The sequence below is a fragment of the Procambarus clarkii genome, chromosome 71 (assembly GCF_040958095.1).
Source record: "Procambarus clarkii isolate CNS0578487 chromosome 71, FALCON_Pclarkii_2.0, whole genome shotgun sequence".
Classification (NCBI taxonomy): domain Eukaryota; kingdom Metazoa; phylum Arthropoda; class Malacostraca; order Decapoda; family Cambaridae; genus Procambarus; species Procambarus clarkii.
Window position 1 is genome coordinate 27,836,172 of NC_091220.1, and position 12,983 is coordinate 27,849,154.

The 12,983-nt window shown below is 46.0% G+C and overlaps 1 non-coding gene across 1 annotated transcript; it reads right to left on the reverse strand.

Moving 5' to 3' along the window:
- Positions 1-7,163: 7,163 nt before the first annotated feature.
- On the reverse strand, positions 7,164-7,237 carry TRNAN-GUU (transfer RNA asparagine (anticodon GUU)). The gene has a single exon. It is a non-coding gene; the product is annotated as a tRNA-Asn (tRNA).
- Positions 7,238-12,983: the final 5,746 nt, after the last annotated feature.

Sequence of the window (12,983 nt, forward strand, 5' to 3'; positions counted from 1 at the left end):
GTTGTTAGAGTTTAACCCAACCAAATGTAATGTAATGAAGATAGGTGTAGGGAGCAGGAGGCCAAATACAAGGTATTATCTGGGAGAGGAAATTCTTCAGGAGTCAGAGAAGGAAAAAGACTTGGGAGTTGATATCACGCCAGACCTGTCTCCTGCAGCACATATCAAGAGGATAACATCAGCTGCATATGCCAGGCTGGCCAACATACGAACGGCATTCAGAAATTTGCGTAAAGAATCATTCAGAACTTTGTATACCACATATGTCAGGCCAATCCTGGAGTATGCAGCCCCAGCATGGAGTCCATATCGAGTCAAGGATAAGACTAAACTGGAAAAGGTTCAAAGATTTGCCACCAGACTAGTACCCGATCTGAGAGGTATGAGCTACGAGGAGAGACTACGGGAATTAAATCTCACTTCGCTGGAAGACATTAGAGTTAGGGGGGACATGATCACCGCATTCAAGATTCTCAAGGGAATTGATAGGGTAGATAAAGACAGGCTATTTAACACAAGGGGCACACACACAAGGGGACACAGGTGGAAACTGAGCGCCCAAGTGAGCCACAGAGATATTAGAAAGAACTTTTTTAGTGTCAGAGTGGTTGACAAATGGAGTGCATTAGGAAGTGATGTGGTGGAGGCTGACTCCATACACAGTTTCAAGTGTAGATATGATAGAGCCCAATAGGCTCAGGAATCTGTACACCTGTTGATTGACGGGTGAGAGGCGGGACCAAAGAGCCAGAGCTCAACCCCCGCAAGCACAACTAGGTGAGTACCCGAACATCTCGGTGTTAACACCCTGAACACCCCTCGAAGGGGCCTCGTAGCCTGGTGGGTAGCGCGCAGGACTCGTAATTCTGTGGCGCGGGTTCGATTCCCGCACGAGGCAGAAAAAAATGGGCAAAGTTTCTTTCACCCTGAATGCTCCTGTTATCTAGCAGTAAATAGGTACCTGGGAGTTAGTCAGCTGTCACGGGCTGCTTCCAGGGGGTGGTGGCCTGGTCGAGGACCGGGCCGCGGGGACACTAAAGCCCCGAAATCATCTCAAGATAACCTCAAGATAACCCCGGTGTTAACACCCTGAACACCCCGGTGTTAACACCCTGAACACCCCGGTGTTAACACCCTGAACACCCCAGTGTTAACACCCCGGTGTTAACACCCTGAACACCCCAGTGTTAACACCCCGAACACCCCAGTGTTAACACCCCGGTGTTAACACCCTGAACACCCCAGTGTTAACACCCCGGTGTTAACACCCCCGAACACCGGGTGTTAACACCCTGAACACCCCGGTGTTAACACCCCCGAACACCGGGTGTTAACACCCTGAACACCCCAGTGTTAACACCCTTAACACCCCAGTGTTAACACCCTTAACACCGGGTCCGACCTCCCAGTCTGGCCACGACTCTTCCTGCTTAATGAAGAACTCAACAGTCATACATTCATCCACTTCATCATACATCATCAACTGACAACTGAGGCGTGAGAAGACAAAATCAGGAAGGAAAAGTCTCTGAGGAAGCGAGGTAAGGTAAGGTAATTATGAGGTGAAAGTACTAGGCCAGTATGATTATATAGCACTTGGAAGGGATATTAAGATCATCTGGGATATATAAGGACGAAGTGAAGGAATGGAAAGCTAACACTTGGACCATCGGGGATCGAACGCGGTCCTTGCAAGAATCGAGAGGACGGAGTGGAGAAACGGTGCCCAAGCACTGGGACCATCGGGGATCGAACACAAACGTATTTTATAAGCAACACAGATCTAATAAATTTCAGCAAACTGAAGTGTACACAGTTGTTCTCACCAGTTCTTTAAGGTTTATCAATTAGTTATTGAACTTAGTTAATGAATCAATATTAAAGTTATGTTTATCAGTTAGTTATTGAACTACGCCTGGAACCCGTAGGTGCGGGACTCTGAAGTCCTCCTCCTTGGGCTCTAGCAGCCCCAGGCTCTGCTTCAGGAGGCTGGGGTCGTTCTTGCACTTGCTGGGGTGGTTCTTCTCCGGCCCCGACCACGGTGGTCTCCGGGTTATGAGTCCCTTCACCAGCTTCCAGGTCAACTCCGGAGTTCACAGTTCCTGCGACGGCGCTGGAACCAATCGTATTGGCGTTTGCCTTTCCATTGGAGACTTTCGGCGCCGTGGAGAGGGGGGACCTGCTGCATGGTTGACAGCTTCTCCCCCGTATCAACCTACCCTGGCTTTGTGCCCTGGAGAGGCCACTCCAGACCGACAACCAGAGCACAACTCCATAGTCTCCTGAGACTGATGAATGTCTGCTACTACTACGACTAGAAGATATAGGTAATAATATATATGTAATAGTATTAGTTAACACAAAACTATATATTGGAGGAACTCTACAACCTGTAATAAGAAGTCTTTTACTTTGAATGTAACCAATGTTGTAACCCTTTTTGTGTAATGAAATTTTAAATAAAATAAAATGACAAAATAAAAAAATATAGGGGTGAAAAGACAATATGTAAGTTTATGCGGGTGCCCCACAAGGCTTCCCCGGATGCTGCATGTCGTCTTCTTCGAGGTCGAGGGTCCCTACAAACGCAACCAAAGATGGTACCCCCTATATATTTATATAACCTATATCTATAAATAGAATGTTTATCCGAGGTTGGTGACCAGACACTTGGTGGGACTTGCCTCGCCCAGCTTTCCCAGATGAGTCATGTTGGGTAGGGGAGCGTCATAGCCTAGTCGGTGTCCGCCGAATTGTAATACTTTAAGAAATATCGGCATTTATATTAAATAGCAAACCTAAGACAACCGTGCAGTAATAACATCTATGTAGGAGAACTCCACAAGGGCCGTGACGAGAGGATCCTAGATGCTGCCGTAATCGACTGAGCTACGACATGGTAAAAGAATTGGAACCAGAAGTTCTACTGACCTTACTTGGATCCTGCAGCCTCTCCGAGACACAAACCAGGATTGTACACAATTCCCCCCATGCACCCGAGCTCTGTCAATAAGCCGTTCTACCTCTTTGCCTTTACTTCATTTTGTAATGAAGTAAATGTTTATTCAGGTAAAGTACATACATACAAGGTGAGACACAAACATGTTGTTGGATTTATAGATAGAGCTTGTACATACAATGTCTAAAGCCACTATTACGCCAAGCGTTTTGGGCAAGGTTGGCCCGAACCTTTGTATTTGTTTCTCATAAAACTTAACTTACCATCCAAGGTCTAATACATGCTGAGGCCAGATATAGTACATATATATGTTATACTAGGCCTAGGAATATATATGTTTGGTTTTAGCTATATTTTTTCCGGACTATAAGGTGAATAGTACCAAATTCTACTATGTAATTGTCTATTACGTCAATATTTCATTTATATGTACGATGCTCTACATAGTTACAAAATGTACAGGAGGATGGATTGCATTCATTAGAGATAAAAACATTTCTTTTGGTTTGTTATGGTAGGAAAAAATTAGACTGTAGCAGAGCGTAGTTTCGATCTACGGACCTCTAGTTGGATTATGGGTCCAGCACGCTTCCACTGCGCCACTCTGCTCCACAATACATAGTTATATGACTCTCAATATTAATAATTAGTATAATGCAGTATTAGCAAATTACAAAATGGTATAAGTTTTATGATTTAATAAATATTGTCAATATACTTTGTTATTAATTTTAGCTCTTTGAAGGGAAGGGAAGGGAACTATCAGGGGGAAAGCGCCAAGCCATTACAACTATATAGCACTGGGAAGGGGTCAGGATAAGGATTTGGGATGTGACGGGGGGAAGAAATGGTGCCCAACCACTTGGACGGTCGGGGATTGAACGCCGACCTGCAAGAAGCGAGACCGTCGCTCTACCGTCCGACCCAAGTGGTTGGACACTTTGAGTTTATTTCAATGGGTTATAAAAACAAACATTTAAAAAGTCAAATGTTTCCGGCCGGGATCGAACCGGGGACCTTGCGCGTGTGAGGCGCACGTGATAACCACTACACTACGGAAACCTGAAGTATAGTGACCTGTTATTATATGGACCAAATCCGGTTAATTGCTTCCGAAGATGCACATAGTTTTTCTTCAGCGATATAATATGATCAAAACACATTGCTTGAGTAATTATGTAAATTATAAAAGGTTTAATAACGAAAATAGAGAGAAAATCCTGTTTTATGTGTGTACGGCGTGTGTGACGTCACGATAACATGAGAGGTTTAGTTTAGTTTAGTTCACTTATTATGCACCCCATACCCATCTTGTGGGAGGTAGTGGAAGGGGTTACAGAGGCACATAATGGGCTCAGGGACTGAACCCCACAATTCATTTAGCTAAGCAAGTTTCAGTCTTGAAAAGCTAGTTACAAAATTCAGTATAAGTCATCACATCATTAATGGGTTCGCGATTGACCACAAGTACAGTTTCTAAATTAAGCAACTGACATATGTGGAGAGCTAGTGTCACAATTGATATGTTTGTCCTGCACACCGCAACCCCCCCCCCCCTCCAGTGGGCAGCGGTGGATAGCTTACAATCACTTAGGTACTGCCTACAGTTAGCAAACTGGGGATATTTGGCCAAAATTTCTGGTAACAGATCATTTTCAATTAAATATTTACACATCTCTGGAACATTTGTTATAGGAAGCAGGAAGAAGTGTTATAAGGGCTTCAGAGAGCGGGAGGAAGCAGCAGGAATAATTTGTAAGGTTTCAGAGAGCAGGAGCCAGTGGTAGGAAGCAGTAGAAAGTATTTGTAAGGTATGTGCTTCATGAGGAAACAGGAGGTGGTGTTATTAGGGCTTCAGAGAGCAGAAGGGAATATTTTTAAGGCTTCAGAGAGCGGGAGGAAGTGGGAGGTAGCAGAAGGAAGTATTAATAGTGTTTCAGAGAGCGGGAACGAGTTGGAGGAAGTATTTTTATGGATTCAGAGAGTGGTAGGAAGTGTTACTAGAGCTTCAGAGAGCAGGAGGAAGCAGTTTTAGGGCTTTCGGTGGCGAGAGCGAGCGGTAAGAAGCAGGAGGAAATATTTGTAAGGTTTTAGAGAGCGTAGCCTCCGTAACACAGTTAGTTAGCGTACAAATGTTTCTCGCTGTAGGGCTCTCCACATGTCAGTTGCTTAATTTAGAAACTGTACTTGTGGGCGGTCTCGAGCCCATTGTTGATGTGATGATGTGCATTAAATTTTGTAACTCTCTCAGCAAGATTAACTTGCTCAGGTAAATGAGTTGTGGTGTTCAGTCCCTGAGCCCATTATGTGCCTCTGTAACTCTTCCCACTACCGCCCACAGGACGGGTATGGGGTGCATATGATTGATTGATGAAGATTCAGCCACCTAAAAGGTGGCACGGGCATGAATAGCCCGTAAGGGTGCATATTAAATGAACTAAACTATAAACTAGGGTTATCCCATGGAATTGTCTAACTAGCGAAGTCGCTAAATACCAAGATATTACCTCAGTTCAATATCCAAATAGAAACAATCCTCATGAACCATGGGGGGAGGGGGGGGATCATTGACAAGCCGATGGCTTCCACTATCCGTCGAGGACACTAGAGACAGGTAAATTTTAGGTACAAATCTCCCACGTTCGTTATTGTGCCTCTATTTGTTAACATATAGCTAGCTCAACCTGTAGTTTGTAAATACTAATATTGAAGGGGGTAGCAAGACACTGCTATGTACCTACATTTGTAATGTAAAAAAATTATTAATACATTAAAACAACTTCGTAGCAGAGCGTAGTTACGATCTACGGACCTCTGGGTTATGGGCCCAGCACGCTTCCACTGTGCCACTCTGCTGCTCATATTATTTGGATGATACATTTTATACATCTTTTATAATATTATAATTGGTAATATTTTCTTCATAAATAAAAGTATCAGTGTTTTTGCGCAGTAACGCACCAGTACGTACTGATCTTGCGCATGGGATGCGCACATCATGGCTACTGTGCACAGCCAGCTGCGTATGACATACATCATAGCATGGGTATGTGATCAGTGCTGCACACGATGGGTATGGGTTCACTACCACTCATGAACAGGACATGTATTGGAGGCACTAACGCTCACAGGATAGGTATACATGGGGTCTACAGGATAAGTATGGGATCCACTCAGCCCTGGAGGCTGATCTGTCGTGTTTGTTGAGGTCTATAGCAACTCTTCTTGCATGTAAACATTCCAAGCATAAGAATCATATTTAGTGTCTGGACCGAGATTCATCAGTCAGTTACGCAAGTACTTACGAACATGTTATCTCAGTCTTTGGCGACTTTACACATATTAAACAGTTGATGAGCTCCAAAGGACTGGGAGGCTGTTTATAATTATATATTATTTTCCAAATTGTTGTGTTATGCCGCCAAAACTCGGTATGTAGATGTTCAACCCGTCCTCCTAATAGAACGGCGCCTTTTGACGAATACTCTTCCCGAGACCAACAATTGTCGTACTAGAAAATGGTAGCGGCTCGTGAAACTGCAGCCCATCCTCTTGTGTTGGTAGTACTTATAGTAACGATGAGGACCACAGTAAATATATCGACGAACAACGCAATTAGAAAGTAGAAATTTGTACTATTGAATTTAGACAAACCGGAAAAGGTTTTATATTTATGTTGCAAAGACAACCTTAACTAACTGAACCTTTCTAGGCCTAATACGCGCAATCTGAGGCCTAATATCGTACATATGAGTGCTATACTAGACCTTGGAATTTATATATTTTGTTTAGCTTTATTTTTTCAGACTATAAAGTGATAGTACTATATACTTCACTTCAGACTATAAAGTAATAGTACTATATACTTCACTTCAGACTATAAAGAGTCTATAATTAAGACTATAATTAAGAATTCAGACTATAAAGTGATCAGTAAGTTCTATTATGTAATGACTTAGTACGTCAACGTTTGTACTATGGAGCATATACAACAACTACTGTGTAAACAGGAGGATGGGTGGCGACGTTGACATACTGTGCCGTTCTCTGTTGTGTTAGGATAAGGTCACTTACGCGCGAGAGTTTGTTGACGTTGGCAGACTTGAGGAGGACGGGCTGGATCACGGGGCCAAGTGTGACATCGCTGTCAAGTGTGTTATGTCGGTCTTGTCTGAGGTCAACCCCTAGAGTTGGCCTAAATAATCGCCCCCGGGTGGGCTCGAACCACCAACCTTTCGGTTAACAGCCGAACGCGCTAACCAATTGTGCCACGGAGGCTCGAGAAACGTTTTTAACAAACTTGTAATAAGGCGGAATTGCTTAGATATCGAAGTGTAATAATTATCTGAGATCTGTTCCTGATGATGATAATTCCTATGATGTCCTAATGCCTAAAGTAACCTTGTGTCTAGTGGTCACGACGGAGACGGGAAGCCGGCAGCTTATCAATGGTGCCTCCATTTTTCCTAAGTTTCCTCCTTTATTTCCCTAATTTTCCTCCTTTCCCCCCACAAAAAAGAGTAACAACAACAAAAAAGACTCTGGGGTTGGAGTCCCTGTGCCTTCTTGTACCAACTTCGAGGTTAACTCCGGAGCTGGAGCCCCCTGGAGCAGTTCCTTGTTGCCTTCAACCTCGTTCTGACAGTTCCTGCGACGGCGCTGGAACCTGTCTTATTGGCGTTTGCCTTTCCAATTGAGACGTTCTGTGCTGTGGAGAGGGGGACCTGCTGCATGGGTGACAGCTTCTCCCCCGTATCGACCTACCCAGGCTTTGCGCCCTGGAGAGGCCACTCCTGACCGACAACCAGAACGCAACACCATAGTGTCCTGAGACAGATGGACGCCTACTACTTGGATGGTCCACCAGTTTTTACATTCTTGTAAAGCCACTAGCACGCATAGCGTTTCGGGCAGGTCCTTTATCCTAATACAGTTAGGTCCTAAGATTAATATTAATCTTAATTAAAACCCCGGAATACGACCCGTCAGATCGTTTCACTGCTGGGTGAAGAGAGGTGTACAGTTAAGGATTGGAACCTAGTCAATCCTCCCCAGCCAGGATACGAACCCAGACTAAATTATTGGCGAAGTGCGGGGACTAGTGTTTCACCACTGCTCCACGGGGACTGTATGCACGGGGACCAGTCATTGAAAGTTGCACAACAATTGTGAACTCTAATAAGAAAGTCAACTTTATTTTCAAGGAAAATAAAGTAAACATCTCTGGTGCGGCCACATTTGGACTGCTGTATCAAGCATAGAGGCTTCACCTTCACAACATATCTGCTGTGGAGAAAGTACAACACAGAGCGACAAAAAGCATCTCAGAACTAAATGGGCTCCCATACCAGGAACGGTTGAGGGCCCCAGGACTAACACAGCAAGCCAGACGGGGCATGGTGGCTCCCATACCAGGAACGGTTGAGGGCCCCAGGACTAACACAGCAAGCCAGACGGAGCATGGTGGCTCCCATACCAGGAACGGTTGAGGGCCCCAGGACTAACACAGCAAGCCAGACGGGGCATGGCGGCTCCCATACCAGGAACGGTTTGTAACACTGTAAAAGTGTTTGGTTTAGTTTAATACATACATAGAGTACATGAGTCACAGACAGGGATTAGAGAAGGCGCCAGTTTGTCCACCGGAAACTCACACGTCAAAGAGTTAATGACCCCAAGTGACCTGAGGTCAGATCATGCGAATTTCACCTTACTTCTACTAATCTCTTAAGTGGAGCCTGGTAGCCTTCAAACTTGCCGACGTTTAAGAAGTGGCTTGGTAGAAAGCCGGAGGCTATCTACTTGTGGGCGGAGTTAGCTACTAGGTTCCCCAATAAATACTCTGAGAACTACCGATTCGAGAGGATTGAGCATTAAGAGAACAGCAGACGAGCCAGCAGAGCAGAGAAGACGTCCCTAGCAGGGAGGCTGTCGGCCGGCAGGGGCGAGACAGTCTCTGTCAAGCTACAGACCCCCCCCCTCTCTATTCAACTTAGACTCAGTCCTCAGTGAGTGAACATTTAGGTGACTTGGTCGTGTTTTACAAGTGTTGTGTGATGATCAGGGGCAGTCAGTTGTAGTGCTCTCAGATTCTAAGAGGATGACTCACTTTGAATATTAATCGTTAGCCCCAGGACTAACACAGCAAGCCAGACGGGGCATGGTGGCTCCCATACCAGGAACGGTTGAGGGCCCCAGGACTAACACAGCAAGCCAGACGAGGCATGGCGGCTCCCATACCAGGAACGGTTGAGGGCTCCAGGACTAACACAGCAAGCCAGACGGGGCATGGTGGCTCCCATACCAGGAACGGTAGAGGGCCCCAGGACTAACACAGCAAGCCAGACGGGGCAAGGTGGCTCCCATACCAGGAACGGTTGAGGGCCCCAGGACTAACACAGCAAGCCAGACGAGGCATGGTGGCTCCCATACCAGGAACGGTTGAGGGCCCCAGGACTAACACAGCAAGCCAGACGGGGCATGGTGGCTCCCATACCAGGAACGGTTGAGGGCCCCAGGACTAACACAGCAAGCCAGACGGGGTAAGGTGGCTCCCATACCAGGAACGGTTGAGGGCCCCAGGACTAACACAGCAAGCCAGACGGGGCAAGGTGGCTCCCATACCAGAAACGGTTGAGTCCCCCAGGACTAACACAGCAAGCCAGACGGGGCATGGTGGTTCCCATACCAGGAACGGTTGAGGGCCCCAGGACTAACACAGCAAGCCAGACGGGGCAAGGTGGCTCCCATACCAGGAGCGGTTGAGGGCCCCAGGACTAACACAGCAAGCCAGACGGGGCATGGTGGCTCCCATACCAGGAACGGTTGAGGGCCCCAGGACTAACACAGCAAGCCAGACGGGGCATGGTGGCTCCCATACCAGGAACGGTTGAGGGCCCCAGGACTATCACAGCAAGCCAGACGGGGCATGGTGGCTCCCATACCAGGAACGGTTGAGGGCCCCAGGACTAACACAGCAAGCCAGACGAGGCATGGTGGCTCCCATACCAGGAACGGTTGAGGGCCCCAGGACTAACACAGCAAGCCAGACGGGGCATGGTGGCTCCCATACCAGGAACGGTTGAGGGCCCCAGGACTAACACAGCAAGCCAGACGGGGCATGGTGGCTCCCATACCAGGAACGGTTGAGGGCCCCAGGACTAACACAGCAAGCCAGACGTGGCATGGTGGCTCCCATACCAGGAACGGTTGAGGGCCCCAGGACTAACACAGCAAGCCAGACGGGGCATGGTGGCTCCCATACCAGGAACGGTTGAGGGCCCCAGGACTAACACAGCAAGCCAGACGGGGCATGGCGGCTCCCATACCAGGAACGGTTGAGGGCCCCAGGACTAACACAGCAAGCCAGACGGGGCATGGTGGCTCCCATACCAGGAACGGTTGAGGGCCCCAAGACTAACACAGCCAGCCACAGCATACAGAACAGTGTACAGTATACAGAACTCCGTACAGTATACAGCACCCCGTGCAGTATACAGAACACTGTACCAATAATCCTGTCCAATAACGATGGTCAGCTTTCAGCCACTGATACTGCTATTGAATTCAATAGGTTCTTCTCATCCATTGGGTCATCCCTTACTAATGATATTCCATCTTCCAGTATTAATGTTCAGGACTATCTTACAGGTAACTACCCCACAGTCTCTGCACCTAATGCCTGCTAATTCCATTGATGTTAATGAGATAATCCTTTCCCCTAAAACCAAGTCTAGTGCCCTTGAGGAGATACCAACTTTAATTTACAAAATAGCCTCCAGATCTTTAGCTCCTGCCATTGCATTACTCTACAACAAGTCACTTGAACTCCAAACCTTTCCAGATATTCTAAAAAAAAGCGAGAGTAACCCCAGGCTATAAATGTGGTGATCTCACGGATGTCAACAACTTCAGATCTATATCAATTCTGCCAAACTTGTCAAAAATATTTGAAAAACTAATCTATAAGCAGCTTTACTCTTATCTAGCCAAACACAATATACAGTACTTATCTCGTGCCAATATGGCTTCAGACCCTCCAAAAAAGCACTAACGATGCACTTATTAGTATCATTAACTTGATACATGCAGCTCTTGATAAAAATGAGTTCCCTGTTGGGTTATTTGTGGACCTGCATAAGGGTTTTGACACTGTGAACCACCAAAACCTTCTTCTTAAATTACATCATTATGGACTCTGCAGGTGGAAAGTCCCATTGTGTGAAGAGAACTAGAATGATGGAGATGTGATTATAAACTAGTGAAGATATTGACTCCTATACGTTTCATCTTTTTTAAGCTGGGTCTTTCCCTCTACCCCTGTCCACTCCCACAGCAGTACACAGGTGCACTTAGTTACACAGCAGTACACAGGTGCACATAGTTACACAGCAGTACACAGGTGCACATAGTTAAACAGCAGTACACAGGTGCACATAGTTACACAGTAGTACACAGGTGCACATAGTTACACAGCAGTACACAGGTGCACATAGTTACACAGCAGTACACAGGTGCACATAGTTACACAGCAGTACACAGGTGCACATAGTTACACAGCAGTACACAGGTGCACATAGTTACACAGCAGTACACAGGTGCACATAGTTACACAGCAGTACACAGGTGCACACAGTTACAAAAGCAGTGTGTAAACAAGAGGCTGTGTTGATATATTTGGAGGAGAGTGTGAAGCCCAGACTGTTACTGGGTCTCAGCCAGCAAGGGAGGCGCCACGCTGCCAGATGCATCAGTGTAAACATTGCCCCAACATCCCAGTGGAGTGTTTAAGGCACTCAACAACGGGTCGTTAGCAGTGTCTCCTATGACCAACTGCTCATACCTTTCCATGCATGTAATGTTCTTTTGTCTTGGTGTCGAGAATGGCTGATCTTAATTACCTCAGGGAATGTTATTGATGAACAATCGTCAAGGGACTTACCAATATTAGACATATATGTGCAAGTTAGTGTACCCATTTATTGTTGTCCATTATGTGGAGTGTTTGACCATATGTTGATTTATTCGTAACTATTTTTGCCCAGGAAGTCAAGGTTATGTGGTGAAGATATTGAACACATGAGCACATTAGATATATGTACAGTTTTGACCAAAGGTTCACCTCAGTTACAGAGGAGACAGTCACGTGTGATATAAGATAATTAACAACATGTTTGTAACATGGTGTAACGGGAGTGTTAAGGAGAGTTCAAGAAGAGTACACTGAGGGGTTGTGGGTCCAGCCTCAGTTAATATCAATATTTGCCATCGTCATTTATTTGTATCAAATGTTCTATTTTTTGACTTAGGAGTTTATTTCCTACCTCTGCAGGTGTGAAAGTGAACCAAGAGTAATTAAAGCCCATCACTATTTCTCGAATATATATAGATACAAATCAGGATGGGAATAATCAAATTAGTGAGAAAATCCTTAGGAGCCGTGATGAGGATGCGAACCATTGTGGTGTGTATTCCCACGCACACACCCCAGACAATCAGGCCACGACATGGAAAAGGACTGCAATCTGGAGTTCTGCAGAACACATGAGGATTTCCCAAGGCTTCTACTGAAGCTGGACCAGGATTTTCACACAATCCTCCCCCCCCTATGCACTCTGGCAAAGTGCATGGGGGGGGGGGGGGTAATAACATGTTAGTGTCATATTACTCTCTGTGTATTATAAGAGGAGCATCAGAGGTAGAACATTCCTAGATGACAGCCAGAGTGCATGGGAGGATTGTGTGAAAATCCCCCAGAGAGCATGTGGGACTGTGTGAAAATCCCCCCAGAGTGTATGTTGGGATTGTGTGAAAATCCTGGTCAGGCTTCAGTGGAAGCCTCAGGAAACCCTCGTGTGTCCAGCAGAACTCCAGGTTGCAATCCTTTTCCATGTTGTGGCCTGATTGTCTGAGGTGTGTGTGGTGGACTACCAAACACATGGGTTGTTTATGTGATTACTCGCTGTGAATCAAATTAGTATTGGTGAGGATTGCTAAACATGCCCTCGTACTGATTTTTTAGGAT